The sequence below is a fragment of the Oryctolagus cuniculus genome, chromosome 11 (genome assembly GCF_051225735.1).
Source record: "Oryctolagus cuniculus isolate XC-2025 breed Fujian yellow rabbit chromosome 11, ASM5122573v1, whole genome shotgun sequence".
NCBI lineage: Eukaryota > Metazoa > Chordata > Mammalia > Lagomorpha > Leporidae > Oryctolagus > Oryctolagus cuniculus.
The window spans coordinates 57,102,399-57,115,018 of NC_142877.1; the positions used below are offsets into that span (position 1 = coordinate 57,102,399).

Consider the following 12,620-nt stretch of genomic DNA (forward strand, 5'->3'; position numbering starts at 1 on the left):
ATAATAATGACCGAAATGAGTGACAGACAGAGACCCCACACACACCCAGGATCCCCGCCCCCGAAATCCCACTTCCTGGAAGAACTGGATAACTGTTTCCCTGTAAGCCCATCTTCTCAAGGGAGCTCAGAGCAAGATCGTCCAGAAATAAGGGGCAGAGGCTGAAGAGTGGGGTCACCTGGCCTTTGGAGGTGCCCTGCACAACCAACCAGCCTGCTTCTTGGGCGGAGCCCAGGCAGGAAGGGGTTAACCGGCTCACTTGTTTTCCTTTGGTTTCCGCGAACAGCCAGGGCTGTGTTGGGCCGTGAGCGCCATCTATGGGCGTCTGGCGGTCCCAGCTCTGACTTGCAGCTCACTTGGGCTTCTGGGGAGGTTTGCGTCCCTTCCTGGTCTGCAGAACCCTGGAGTCGGGGCCGGCTGGTCTAAGGCTGGGCCTCCAACTACAGGAAACAAAGAGTGGGAATGGGAGGAGACGGGTCCCGCGTCCCCCCTGCCCTAGACACCAGGTATCGGTCTGCTCAGCTCGGGACATGCTGGTCTGGGGCAGCTGGGAGGGGGCTCTGGTGGTGAGCTCTCAGCAGTCACCTCTGCCAGCTCCACTCTGCTGCACCCGCTCGCAGTCCTCCCAGCAGACCCTGAGAGAGCACTGAGCGGCGGGCATTTGGCCTAGCAATGGTTAAGACACCAGTGTCCCACATCAGAGGGCGCGGGTTCAATACCTGGCTCTGGCTCCTGTCTCCGGCTTCCTGCTCATGCCGACTCAGGGAGGCAGCAGGTGGTTGTGCCAGGAGTTGGGTTCCCGCTACCCACTCAGGAGACCTGAATTGGTTTCCTGGCTTCTGGCTTTGCTGCAGACATTTGGGAAGGGAACCTGCAGATGGGAGCTCTCTGTGTCTCTGCCTCAGTGTCTCTCAAACAGATAAATTAAAATGCACTTTTAAAAGAGTATTATAGAGGGGCCGGAGCTGTGGCGCAGCGAGTTAACGCCCTGGCCTGAAGCGCCGGCATCCCACATGGGCGCCGGTTCGAGACCTGGCTTCTCCACTTCCAATCCAGCTCTCTGCTGTGGCCTGGGAAAGCAGTGGAAGATGACCCAAGTCCTTGGGCCCCTGCACCCGCGTGGGAGACCCGGAAGAAGCACCTGGCTCCTGGCTTCGGATCGGTGCAGCTCTGGCCATTGCAGCCATCTGGGGAGTGAACCAACGAAGGACGACTTTTCTCTCTGTCTCTCCCTCTCGCTGTCTGTAACTCTACCGCTCAAATAAATAAATAAAATCTTTAAAAAAAAAAAAAAAAGAGTATTATAGAGAAAAGGCAGCACAGCAGGTAGCAGAGGCCTTGGGTGTGGGGCGGGGCTTTGGAGTGAAGCAGCCAGGATTGGAATCCCAGCAAGTAGTGGTGGTGAACTTGAGCAAGCTACTTAATGTCTCTGTCCCTGAATTATCTCTGCTGCTAATGGAGTCATCGCTGGAGTTTGTGTCTTCTTTTATAACGCTGACTTAATGCCACAACGTGCTCACTGCACCAGCCAGCTAGAACCTGTGCTCCATGCGGGTTGGCGGCACAGGTGTTGCAATGCCCGCAGCCAGGGTCTCAGGCAGAAGCTAATTTGGGTGTGCAGGTTCCAGGCCACAGAAATGGGTAAGACCCACGACACTAAGGACAAGGCCAGGCCACTCAGCCATGGAGATTGCAATTACGGCAGGGACAGGTGCAGCCCAGGGCTGGGGACTGGGCGTTCAGGAGAGCAAGGAAAGCACTTGTCAGTCTCCAGGGTCAGCGGGAGGTGGGATGAGGGGGTCAGAGAAAGACAGCCAGAGGAGACGATGTAGGAAGGAAAGGCATTATGGGAGAGGCACTAACAGGCCCTTAAAACTGCCCCCCCCCTTGGGTCCGGTGCTGTGGCGTAGCAGGTAAAGCCACCACCTGCAGTGCTGGCATCCCATATTGATGGCCGGTTCGAGTCCCGGCTGCTCCACTTCTGATCCAGCTATTTGCTATGGCCTGGGAAAGCAGTGGAGGATGGCCCAAGTCCTTGGGTCCCTGCACCTGCGTGGAAGACCTGGAGGAAGGTCCTGGCTCCAGGCTTCGGATCAGTGCAGCTCTGGCCATTGCGGCCAATGGGAGAGTGAACCAGCAGATGGAAGACCTCTCTCTCTCTCTCTCTCTGCCTCTCTCTCTGTAACTCTGCCTTTCAAACAAATAGATCAATCTTTTTTAAAAAATGGTTACGATGGCAACTTAAAAAAAAAGTGTCCTGCCCTGGGGACAGGAAGAGGGGTCCCTGAGAGGTGAGGAGAGCAGGAGCCACTGCAGGCCAAGGGCACGTCCCTCTCATTCCAAGGCCCAAGCTTGGGTCAGAGGCCTCGCGTCTCCAGGGATGCCTGCAACACGGCCCACTTCCCACAAGTGGGGCCTTAACCCTCAGGTCTCTCCCCCAGCCTGGGGGAAAGGGACTCACATTGCAAGCTCCCTGCAGGCCCCACGGGCCCCACTCCCAACCACTTCCCCACACTGAGGAACTAGGGGCGCTGGGCTGTGAGTTCATCACCCCGTTGCTTTCCAAAAGTCTTTTTATTATCACTATTTTTAAAGATTTTATTTATTTATTTATTTATTTATTTATGTATTTTTATTTGAAAGGCAGAGTTACACAGAGGGAGGAGAAGCAGAGAGAGAGAGAGGTCTTCCATCCGCTGGTTCACTCCCCAATTGGCCGCAATGGCCGGAGCTGAGCTGATCCGAAGCCAGGAGCCAGGTGCTCCCTCCGGGTCTCCCACGTGGGTGCAGGGACCATCCTTGGGCCATCCTCTACTGCTTTCCCAGGCCATAGCAGAGAGCTGGATAGGAAGTGGAGGAGCCAGGTCTCAGACTGGCACCATATGGGATGCCGGCACTTCAGGCCAGGGTATTAACCCGCTGTGCCACAGTGCGGGCCGCCAAGTCTTTTTTTTTTTTTTTTTTAATTTTATCTGAAAGGCAGATAGATGGAAACAGAGAAAGATCTTCCATCTGCTGGTTCATCCCCACCCCCACCCCCCCACAAACGCTCCCAGAGCTGGGGCTGGGTCAGGCAGAAGCCAGGAGCCAGGAAACAGGGACCCAAGGACTTGAGCCATCACCTGCTGCCTCCCCAAGCACGCGTTAGCAGGCAGCTGCAATCAGAAGTGGAGCTGGGTTGGAATCCGGGACTGGGACGTGGGACACCGGCTTCCTAGCCGCATCTTAACCACCGCACCAAACATCCATTTGGTTCTTACCAGCTTCGGCCCCAGTCCTTTTGTGTTCTGTATCTCTGCCTTCATCTACCTTACAGGGAAATGGGTACCTAGGATTCTCCTCTAAGAGGAGGAGGCAGAGGTGACCCCCTCTCCTTGAGATAAACGCACAGCCAGAGGGGCCCTGGCTCAGCCTCACCACCGCTCGCTCCCCACCTCAAAGAACCGGAGGGAGGCGACAGCTTACCCAGCATCGCCCACACAAGTGCCCTCCCCTGTCTCCCGCTGCCTGGGTGCCTGGGTCCCCAGGAGAGGAGCAGGAAGAGGCTGGATGGGCTGATTTGCATTGCTTACTTGGGAAGCAATTATCGGAGGAGCTGTCAGCTCAGTGCAGCTCTCTCCTCGTTAATCGGATTTCGCCAGAGCCCGGGGCTGGGGGGGGCTGAGTAATTTGGCTTGATGCAGTGGTGGGAGATGTCGGGGCCGGGAGGCCGGACCATCTGTCTGAGCGGTGCTCGAGTTGTCCGCAGCGATTATCCTGAGCGGACCACACAGACCTCAGACCGACAGACAGCCACGGGCCCTGCAGCGGCAGGCACGGTTGCGAGATCCCGGCCGAGGGAGTGGAGCTCTCTCACGGGTCCAGTGGGCCGCAGCGGCTGGGCAGCGCAGTGGAGAGGACTCTCGGAGACAGGCCTCGCAGCGAGTGGGGGAGGGCATGCCAGAGCCCCGCGCCCTGCCTGCCCAACACCCAGGCCCCGGCTCCGTCTCCAGCCCTGTCGCTTGCCTTTGCCCCTCCAGCCCTCTTGCACGGTGCCCCCAACACTGCTCCACTCCATCCAGCTCCCCCTTCCACTGCCTCTGAGCATGGTAACATCAGGGACCGTCGGACCGGAGCCGGGAATCCCTGCTCCGCTGGGCACCGCCCTGAGGACCCACCTGCAGGGCCCTGCTCTCCTTTCCCCAGGTCTCCAGGCGGGCACCACCACCACCACCTTCCCAGAGGGAGGGCCCGCATCTGCTCTCCCTACCTGCAGCTGTTGCAACACAATACATATAGCAGAGGGCAGGCGTCTGGCACACGGGCTAAGTCCCCGCTTGGGAGGCCCACGCCCTCTATCGGAGGGCCTGGGGTGGAGCCCTAGCTCTCTGCTTCTGACCCAGCTCCCTGCCAACACGCGCCCTGGGAGGCAGCCGATGATGGCTCGGGTCCTTGCGCCCCCTGCCGACCCACATGGGAGAATGGGATTGAGTTCCAGGCTCCTGGCTTGGAGCCGGCATTTGGGGAGTGAACCAGCAGGTGGGAGATGTGTCCCGCCACCTGTCTCTCTGCCTTTCAAATAAAATGAAAAAAATAATGTTTTAGAAAATGCGCATTGCAGGACTCAGCGATCGAACGCCTGATTTCTCCGGCTCAGTCCGCAGCCCTCTCAGGCCCTGAGCACCCCTCCTGGAGACACCCCACCCGGAGCCCCCAGCAGCCGCCTCCTCGGCTTGACCTCCCCAACACACTAGAAAGCTCGCCTTGGCCTTGTGGTCCTGGCCCGGAGCACCCTCCCCACCCCGGCTCTGCCACTGAACACTTCCCATCACTCTCAAGACCCAAGTGCAGTGCCACGTGCTGCGTGCACTCCCTGCTCCTTCTGCTGCTCGTGCCCCGCCCCCCACCCCGGACCCTCATCACCACCTGTCAGCTGTGGCACTTAGGGCTAACAGGCCCCACGGTCCTGCTGGAGGCTGGATCCTGGGAGCTCCGCCCTCGGGCTTCCCTCTCCTACACAGGCCCACAGCCCAGTACCTAGTAGGTGCTAAATAAATACCCATGGACCATGGAGCATTAAGCCGCCACCTGGCACAGCCACAGCCTGTGTCAGAGTGCGTGGGGTCCAGTTTCCTGCTACTGCCCACCCCGGGAGGCGGATGATGGCCCCTGAACCCGCGGGGAGACCCAGACAGAGCCCCTGGCTCCTGCCTCTGGCCTGGTCTGGCCCCTGCTGTTGTGGGCATCTGGGGAGTGAATCAGCGGATGGATAGAAGATGTTTCTCTCTCCCTCTCTCTCTCTCTCTCTCTCTCTCCCTCTCTCTCTTCAAATAAGAAATAAACTTTAAAAATAATAATGAATGCAAATGAGTCCCTGTGCGCTGAGGGTTGCTTTTTGCTGAGTTGTCAAGGGCCGTGGAGCGGGGGCTGGGCGCTCCCAGGCACGGCACACCCTTGTCCTACCTGCTCTCGGGCTGCGGACTCCCTCCACCGTCTGCCTCACCACCGAGCCCCAGCTGCCCTGACCCCATCAACCCAGTGCCCTCACCCTCGCCTGGGTGCCACCCCTGGGGGTGACCTCACCCCTTCCCAGGGAACCCAGGAGACCGGCCCCACCTTGGCTTGTCCAGGCCCTGAACAAGGGACATCTTGAGTTCTCTCTCTCTTTCTCAAATATTACTAACAAGTAAGCAAGGCGCGAGGCATGGAAACCCCATGCACATTGGCCCCAATTCTCAGTCCAAGGAAGAGAATGCCTGAGCTGTGGACCCAGCAAATCCTGGCCTCGTTTGCATTCCATTTGCATTATATTTACATGTGATCAATTTCATGTTCAAATGCACAACCCTCCTGCCCAGTTTCCCTCCCCCAGGGTCCCCCCAAGCCCCTGCCCCTCTCCTCCCAGCCCCTGCTCCAACCGCCGGAGGACCCACTTGCCCCTCGCCCAGGAAAGCGGCCTGGGGTCCGCCCCCGCCCCCCTCCCCGCGTGGGGAGGGGCGTCCCTGACTGGCCCTCCCTCCCCGCGCCGGGCAGGCACGGCAGACAGAGAGCGCTCCTCTCGGCAAATCCCAGCCCTATTCAGCCGGGTGATGGATGGCGCTGCCCTCGCCATGAACCTGCCTTTAATACCGAGGAAGTTATGAAACCGCTATACATCAGCAGCTCCGGGCCCCCGCCCCCGCCGCCGCCGCCGCCGCCCCCAGCCCCGCTCCCTCTTCAAAATCTCATCTGGGCTCCTGCCTCCCGGGCCCACCCCTCCGCGGGTCCCTGGTGAGCACCCACAGCTCATTTTCCCTTCCTCCCCCCCTGCTCCGCCCTCCTCCCCCGCCCTGGCGGCATCTCCGGCCCATTTAGAATGCCTGACATTTTATCTGCGTTACATACATCACTCCGTCCCCAGCAGCCATCTCTCACGGCTTGGCGGGGGCAGCAGGGTGGGGGTGGGGAGACAGGTGCTCTTCCTCCTCCTCCTCCTCCTCCTCGATCTTCCTCTCTTCAAGGCCCTGCAGCCACCTGAGAGGTTGTTCAGGTGGGAGCCTGGGAGAGGCTGCCTCCCGACACGCACACTCTGCCTAGGGAAGCCCAGGGTGCCCGGCCTCATGCCTGGGGACTCCTCCACAGGAGACTGGGAAGGGGGTGGTTTAACCTCCTGGAGTTGTCCTGTGCTGATGGTTCCCACGCCGCTCATCTGGGAAGTCCCTCTGGGTGTCTAACCACTGCTCCTCATGCTGCAGTCATGATTGTCTTCCTGCTTTGTCCTGAGAAGGTTGAAGAGCAGTATCGCCCCTCCAACACACAAAAGCATTAAACCCTTTGTCATGATGCCTGCGCCATTGTAAATACAGCCACCACACATACCCTTGGGTCTCGTGGACTTGCTGGGAAGCGGAGCGTGGGGGCACCCTGGGAAGCCGGAGATGGAAACCCAGAGTCAGGAGGATGAGAGGCCAGGGACCCACAGTCCCAGGACCCCCGCAGGGGTTTCCGCCCCGTGCAGAGACGGACAGGCAGAGGGCAGTGACAGAGAGGTCTGGACCAACAGACAGGCAGCAGAGGAGAAAGAAAGGGGGAGCCGGGAGGGAGACAGGCAAACAAAGGGCTAGACAGACAAAGGGACGGGCGGCCGGGGACAGGCAGACGGGCGAGAGGAAGCCGACGGAGGCGCCCCGGGCAGACACCCGAGCAGAGCTCTCGCCACCTGTCCCCGTCTCTCGGTGTCTCTGGGGGTGCTCTCTGCTCCCGGGGGCCGTCTCCCCCTGGTTTCCCCGGCCGTCCACACGCACTGCCCCTCAGCCTCCAGCCTCCCTGTCTGGGACCCTCTGTCTCCGTCACCTTGCTGACCTGCCCTTCACTCTCCCTCTCAGAGCAATGGAGAACGCTCTGCAGGCTTGGGATGCTTCCACAGGGACAGGAGGGACAGCCCCAGGCCCGGGGGAGGCTGAGAGCAGTACTCAGTGGGCCACCCACCCCTGCCCAGGCCAGGCTTGGCCAATGGCCGAGGTGATAAAGGGTATGGGACCCTCTGTGCCCCGTGGCCACGCTCAGACAAAACAGACTTCAGGCAAGTAAGTGGGTGTGGGTGTGGGGGGCGGGGCTGATTGCCATGTGATTTGCATCTCATTTGAATGTTCCCGGTTCCCAGGCATCCCCAGAGACCCTGTCCCTCCAATCCCAGGCTCTCTGCTGCTCAGCTTGGGGAGCCCGGAGACACTGCGTCCACACGTGTGTCTCATGCACCTTGCTGGCAGCACAAGACCCTCTCCTGCTCTGCCAGGCAGCACCCCCTCCTCCCCATAGAGCCGGCCCCTTGGCCCCCACGGCCAGCCAGGCACAGCGACCTCTAGACACGGCTCGCACGGCCCCACCCCTCTCTGTTTAGTTCAGTGTCGTGGCACCCATGTCCCATATCGGCGCCCACATCCCTGGCTGCTCCGCTCCTGATTCAGATTCCTGCAAACGCACCTGGGAGACAGTAGGTGATGGCCCAGGTGCTCAGGTCCCTGCCACCCACATGGGAGACCTGGGTGGAGCTCCTGGCTCCTGGCTCCAGGCTGACCCAGTCCTCATTGTTACGGGCATTTGCTGGGTGAACCAGTAAATGCAAAGTATCTCCCCTCCGCCTCTCTCTCTCACTCTGCCTTTCAACTAAATAAGTCAACCTTTAAAAATAAATAAATAAATTAGTTATCCTTTAAGGTCAGGCACCAAGCCCTCCTCTTCCATGAAGCCTTCCCTGGTTACACAAACTCAGCACACTCATACTGCAGCTCTCAAGAAATCACACGATTGGGGACTGTGTGGTGGCGTAGCGGGTAAAGCTGCCGCTTGCAACACGGGCATCCCTTAGGGGCGCTGGTTCAAGTCTCAGCTGCACCACTTCCAATCCAGCTCCCTGCTGATGTGCCTGGGAAAGTAGTAGAAGGTGGCCCAAGTGCTTGGGCCCCAGCACCCAGGTGGCAGACACGGATGAAGCTCCTGGCTCCTGGCTTCAGCCTGGCCCAGTCCTGGCTGTTGCAGCCATCTGGGGAGTGAACCAGTGGATAGAAGATATTCTCTCTCTCTCTCTCTCTCTCTCTCTCTCTCTCTCTCTCTGCCTTTCAGATAAATACATACTATTTCTTTAAAAAGAAAGAAAGCAACATGGCCTGCCTTGCCTACCTCCGAAAGACACACATCATCAGAGGGGTCCACTGAGGCACAGGATCCATCAGGCACATTTCCTGTGGCCAGCAAGTGCACAGGGCCCAAGGGCCCCAGGCAGCCTCCCGCGTCCCCAGCTCCTGCCTGCCCTTGTCACTCAGTGAGCAGGGACCAGGGTCTTGGGCTGTGCCCCTCTCCTCCCCCAGAGCCCCTGGCGCGCTCCCGCCACACCGAGCCGCTGGTGGTCTCCCAAGCTCTCCTCACCCTCTCTCTTAAGGGTCGCTCCAGCAGGACTGCCTCCTTCCCCACCCCCAGTGACCCTGGCAAACCTCAGCTCACCCCTCCGAACCCCTGCGCCACTGCTTCCTCTGTGACGTCGTCCTCCAAGGCAGCCATGTCACACGGCTGCCGATGGCTCAGCCTCCCCGCAGGGCTGGGGCCCGTGGGGCCTGCTGGGCTCCCACACGTGGGCCAGAGGTCACTGCCACCGACCTCCCCCTCCCCAGGCGTGCACCTGTCAGGGAGGCCGGGGAGAAGGCCTGGGCCACGGGTCTGCAGCTGTGACTCAGGGCTCTGGGAGAGAGCAAGTGGACGGAGGCAGGTGGAGGGGCAGGGGAGACAGGAGGCAGAGCTGAAGGGGAGGGGCAGACAGCGCAGGGGGGCGAGGAGAGGAAGCCAAGAAGGGCAACGAGGTGCGGCGGAGCAAGGAGGGAACCCGAGCTCTTCCTTTTAATTTTAAAAAAATGCCGCAACGGCCGGAACTGCGCCAATCTGAAGCCAGGAGCCAGGAGCTTCTTCCGGGTCTACCATGCAGGTGCAGGGGCCCAAGGACTTGGGCCATCTTCCACTGCTTTCCCAGGCCACAGCAGAGAGCAGGATAGGAAGTGCAGCAGCCGGAACTCGAACCCGCACCCATATGGGATGCCGGCACTGCAGGCTGCAGCTTAGCCCACTGTGCCACAATGCCAGTCCTCCTGACTTCACTTTAGTTTTTATTTGATTCTTTGTAAGAGAGAGAGCGAGCAAGCCCCTACCCGCTGGCCCACTCCTCAAACACCTGCAATAGGCTGGTGTTTGGGGCTGGGCCAATGCCGGGAGCTGGTGTCCCAAGTGAGTGGCCGGGACTCCAGCGTGTGAGCCCTCAAGGCTGCCTCCCAGGATGTGAATCAGCAGGAAGCTGGGGTCAGGAGCCGGAGCCCGATGTCAAACCCAGGCATGGCAGCCTGAGGCACAGGCCAGATGCTGGCCCCCAGAACCCCAACTTTTCCCGCTCGAGCGCATCCAGCAGAGATCTTGACCTTGGGTCTTAGCATCATTCCCCCTCCATTTTCCTGTCTGAGAAATGGACACATCTCCCCCTCTTCCAGGAGCGAGAGGCTGCGTGCGCCCCACACACTCACTCCCGGAGCCCCCAGCAGCCCCACCAGGCAGGTGGGCACGGAGGCACAGAGGCGGCCGCTTGTGTCCGAGCCTGGGGCCAGCGTCTCTCAGTCAGGAAGACGGGCGGGAAAGAGACGTGGGTGCTTTCTTGCTCTGCTCAGCAAACGGGGGTGCAGAGGGCCAGCCCTCCACGCCCCGCGGAGGGTGCGGAGTTGCAGTGCCTCTCTCTCTCCAGGAAGGGCCTCCCCTGCGTCTACCCGGCCTTTGCCTCGTAGGTTGATGACGCTCTAAGAACCTGATGCAGACAACGGCCCGGCTCACTGTATATCCCGGCCAGGGGCCAGGGGACGGATCAATTCAGGGGCTTCCCTCCCACTCCTCTGAAAGACCCCACAGCCTAGCAGCTGGAGGACCTGAGTGACCACACCCAGCACACACACTCCGGCCCCCAGCGAAGCCCGGCTGGGGGCCGAGGGTCACCGAGGACCCTGGAGTTGGAGGAACAGGCAGCTTCCCTGTGCCTGGCGGCCCCCAGACGCCCATGCTCTGGCTCTGCTCAGGGAGTCTAGCTTGTATCTTTCCTGCTGCAGGGGACAGGAGGGTGGAGTCTGGGCTCCAGCGGTCAGAGGACCCGAAAGAGGACAAGCACTTCAAGCCTTGGGTGGGGGGGCAAGAGTGATGCAAAATTAATTAATTAAAAAACCCAGAAGGGTGGCTCCCCCCGCCCCGTCTCTCCTCCCTGGCAGCAGCAGGAATGGCGGGTGGACAAGTGGGAGGACTGCCCGGGAGAAGGAACAGGTTATGACGTGCAAAGGCTGCGCCCTCCCGCCCCCTCCCCCCAGGCAGCTGGCAGGGACCCGGCCAGGCGGCGGCAGGATGACCAGCACTTCCAGGGAAACTGTGAGCGCTAGGATTACTGGGAATTCTTCCGGCGCTGGACGAGACGGGGGAGAAAAAAAATCCTGGTCCCGGAGCCCCCTTGTGGCCACGCAGGGGCAGGACAGGCAGCTGGGGCTCCCACCGCCCCCGAGCGAGGGCTGGTGCAGGGGCGGCCGCCCCCAGTGCCCCACGTGCTCGCCGAGGCCCAGCCCCAGGGCGGCTGTGGGGGCACGCTAGAAGGGGAGACAGGCCGGCCCCATTGGGCTTCTCATCCGCCACGCACCGGCTGCCACGTCCTGAGCAAGCTTCCTCCCGCCCGGCCTCAGTTGCCCGGAGCTCGCCCGCCCGGGGCCCGCACCGCCCCCCAGGAACGCGGCAAGGACCTCGTGGCAACGCTCTCTGTGTGGACAACTTTGAATCGTTCCTATAAATTTGCTCTCACGTGCAGGCGCAGGGACCGGGCTCTGGCCGCCTGGGCACGGAGGGGGCATCAGGACCCATGCGCTCCGTGCTCCCTACACCCCACCACGCAAGGCTGGTGTTTGACCTCGCCGTCCCCGCGCTGTCTGGGACCTCCAAATCCCACGTCGGAGTGCATGGGTTTCAGTAAGGGCTCCATCCACTCTGGATTCCAGCGCCCCTCCCATGCCCCACCCCCAGAGGCTGCTGTAATGACCCAAGCACTCTGGCCCCTGACATCCCCCTCTGGGGGGGGAGACCCCACGGAGTGGTCCAGGCTCCTGAGTTTGACCTGGCCCAAGGGCCAGCGTTGCAGACCAACAAGTGGCAGAGGTGGCCTGGGGCCCCAGGCTGGGGGGTGGGAGCAGGGGGGTGGGGACAGGGAGGTCTAGGTATCCGCTTGGCCTTCTCACATACCAACTCTCCACTAGCCGACCCCAGGGTCTGGGGGAGACAGCCCCAGAGCGGCCCTGGGGCGAGAGTGCATGGCCACACACACACTCCCAGCTCCCCCTGGTTGTCGCCCGGAGATGAGGGAAGGCTTCAGCGAGTGGGGAGGGCGCAGGCCGGGCGGGGAGGGTCTCCAGCCCACCCTCCAACGTCAGCAGGGCCCTGAGGAGCCTCTGTGGACGCTCACTGAGAGGTCCGAGGGCAATGTGCCCAGGGGCTTGGAGGAGGAGGAGGGTTACAAGCCAAGAGCTGATCCTCGCCTTGCTCTCCACAGCTCGGGAAGTTCTTCCAGGCATCCGCCCTCAATCCCTCCTGCTGGAATGGGAGGGGTTTCTCCCTGGGGATTACTCTAGCTTTTCGCCTCCATTATAAACCAAACAAACACTTCTGAAACCCTGAAGAGGAAGGAGGGGCAGGAACAGGTGATGGATTGCAAGGCAGGGAGCGGACAGAACAGGGGACCCGAGGGTGGGGGACGACCCCTCTCCTCCCGATCCCAGACGCAGGATTCCCAACCACGGACCCCTTTGGAGGAGGACTGGGGACAGATGACAGATGTCCCAGGAGAGGGCCGTGACAACATCCTCTGAATGTATTCCAGGTTATCAGGAACGGGGGCCAGCAGGGAGGAGAGGCAGGGGACAGGAACAGGAAGGAAGAGGAGCCCGCAGAGAGAGGAGGAAGCCCTCCGTGGAGGTCAGGGGGCCTCGTGGGGATGAAGGAGCCCCCGGGGTCTACGTGAACGTGGCTGGGGCTGGCATCGAGAGGCCAGCACGGAGGCGGCGCCTGTACAGCGCAGGTTGGCAGGTGGCTGGGAGCAGTGGGGCCCTGGC

General features: G+C 61.0%; 1 long non-coding RNA gene across 1 annotated transcript in view; it reads left to right on the forward strand.

Moving 5' to 3' along the window:
* The window catches only part of LOC149123478 (uncharacterized), a 427,738-nt gene that overhangs the window by 312,147 nt on the left and 102,971 nt on the right, over positions 1–12,620 (forward strand). The gene's annotated exons all lie outside the window — the stretch shown is intronic.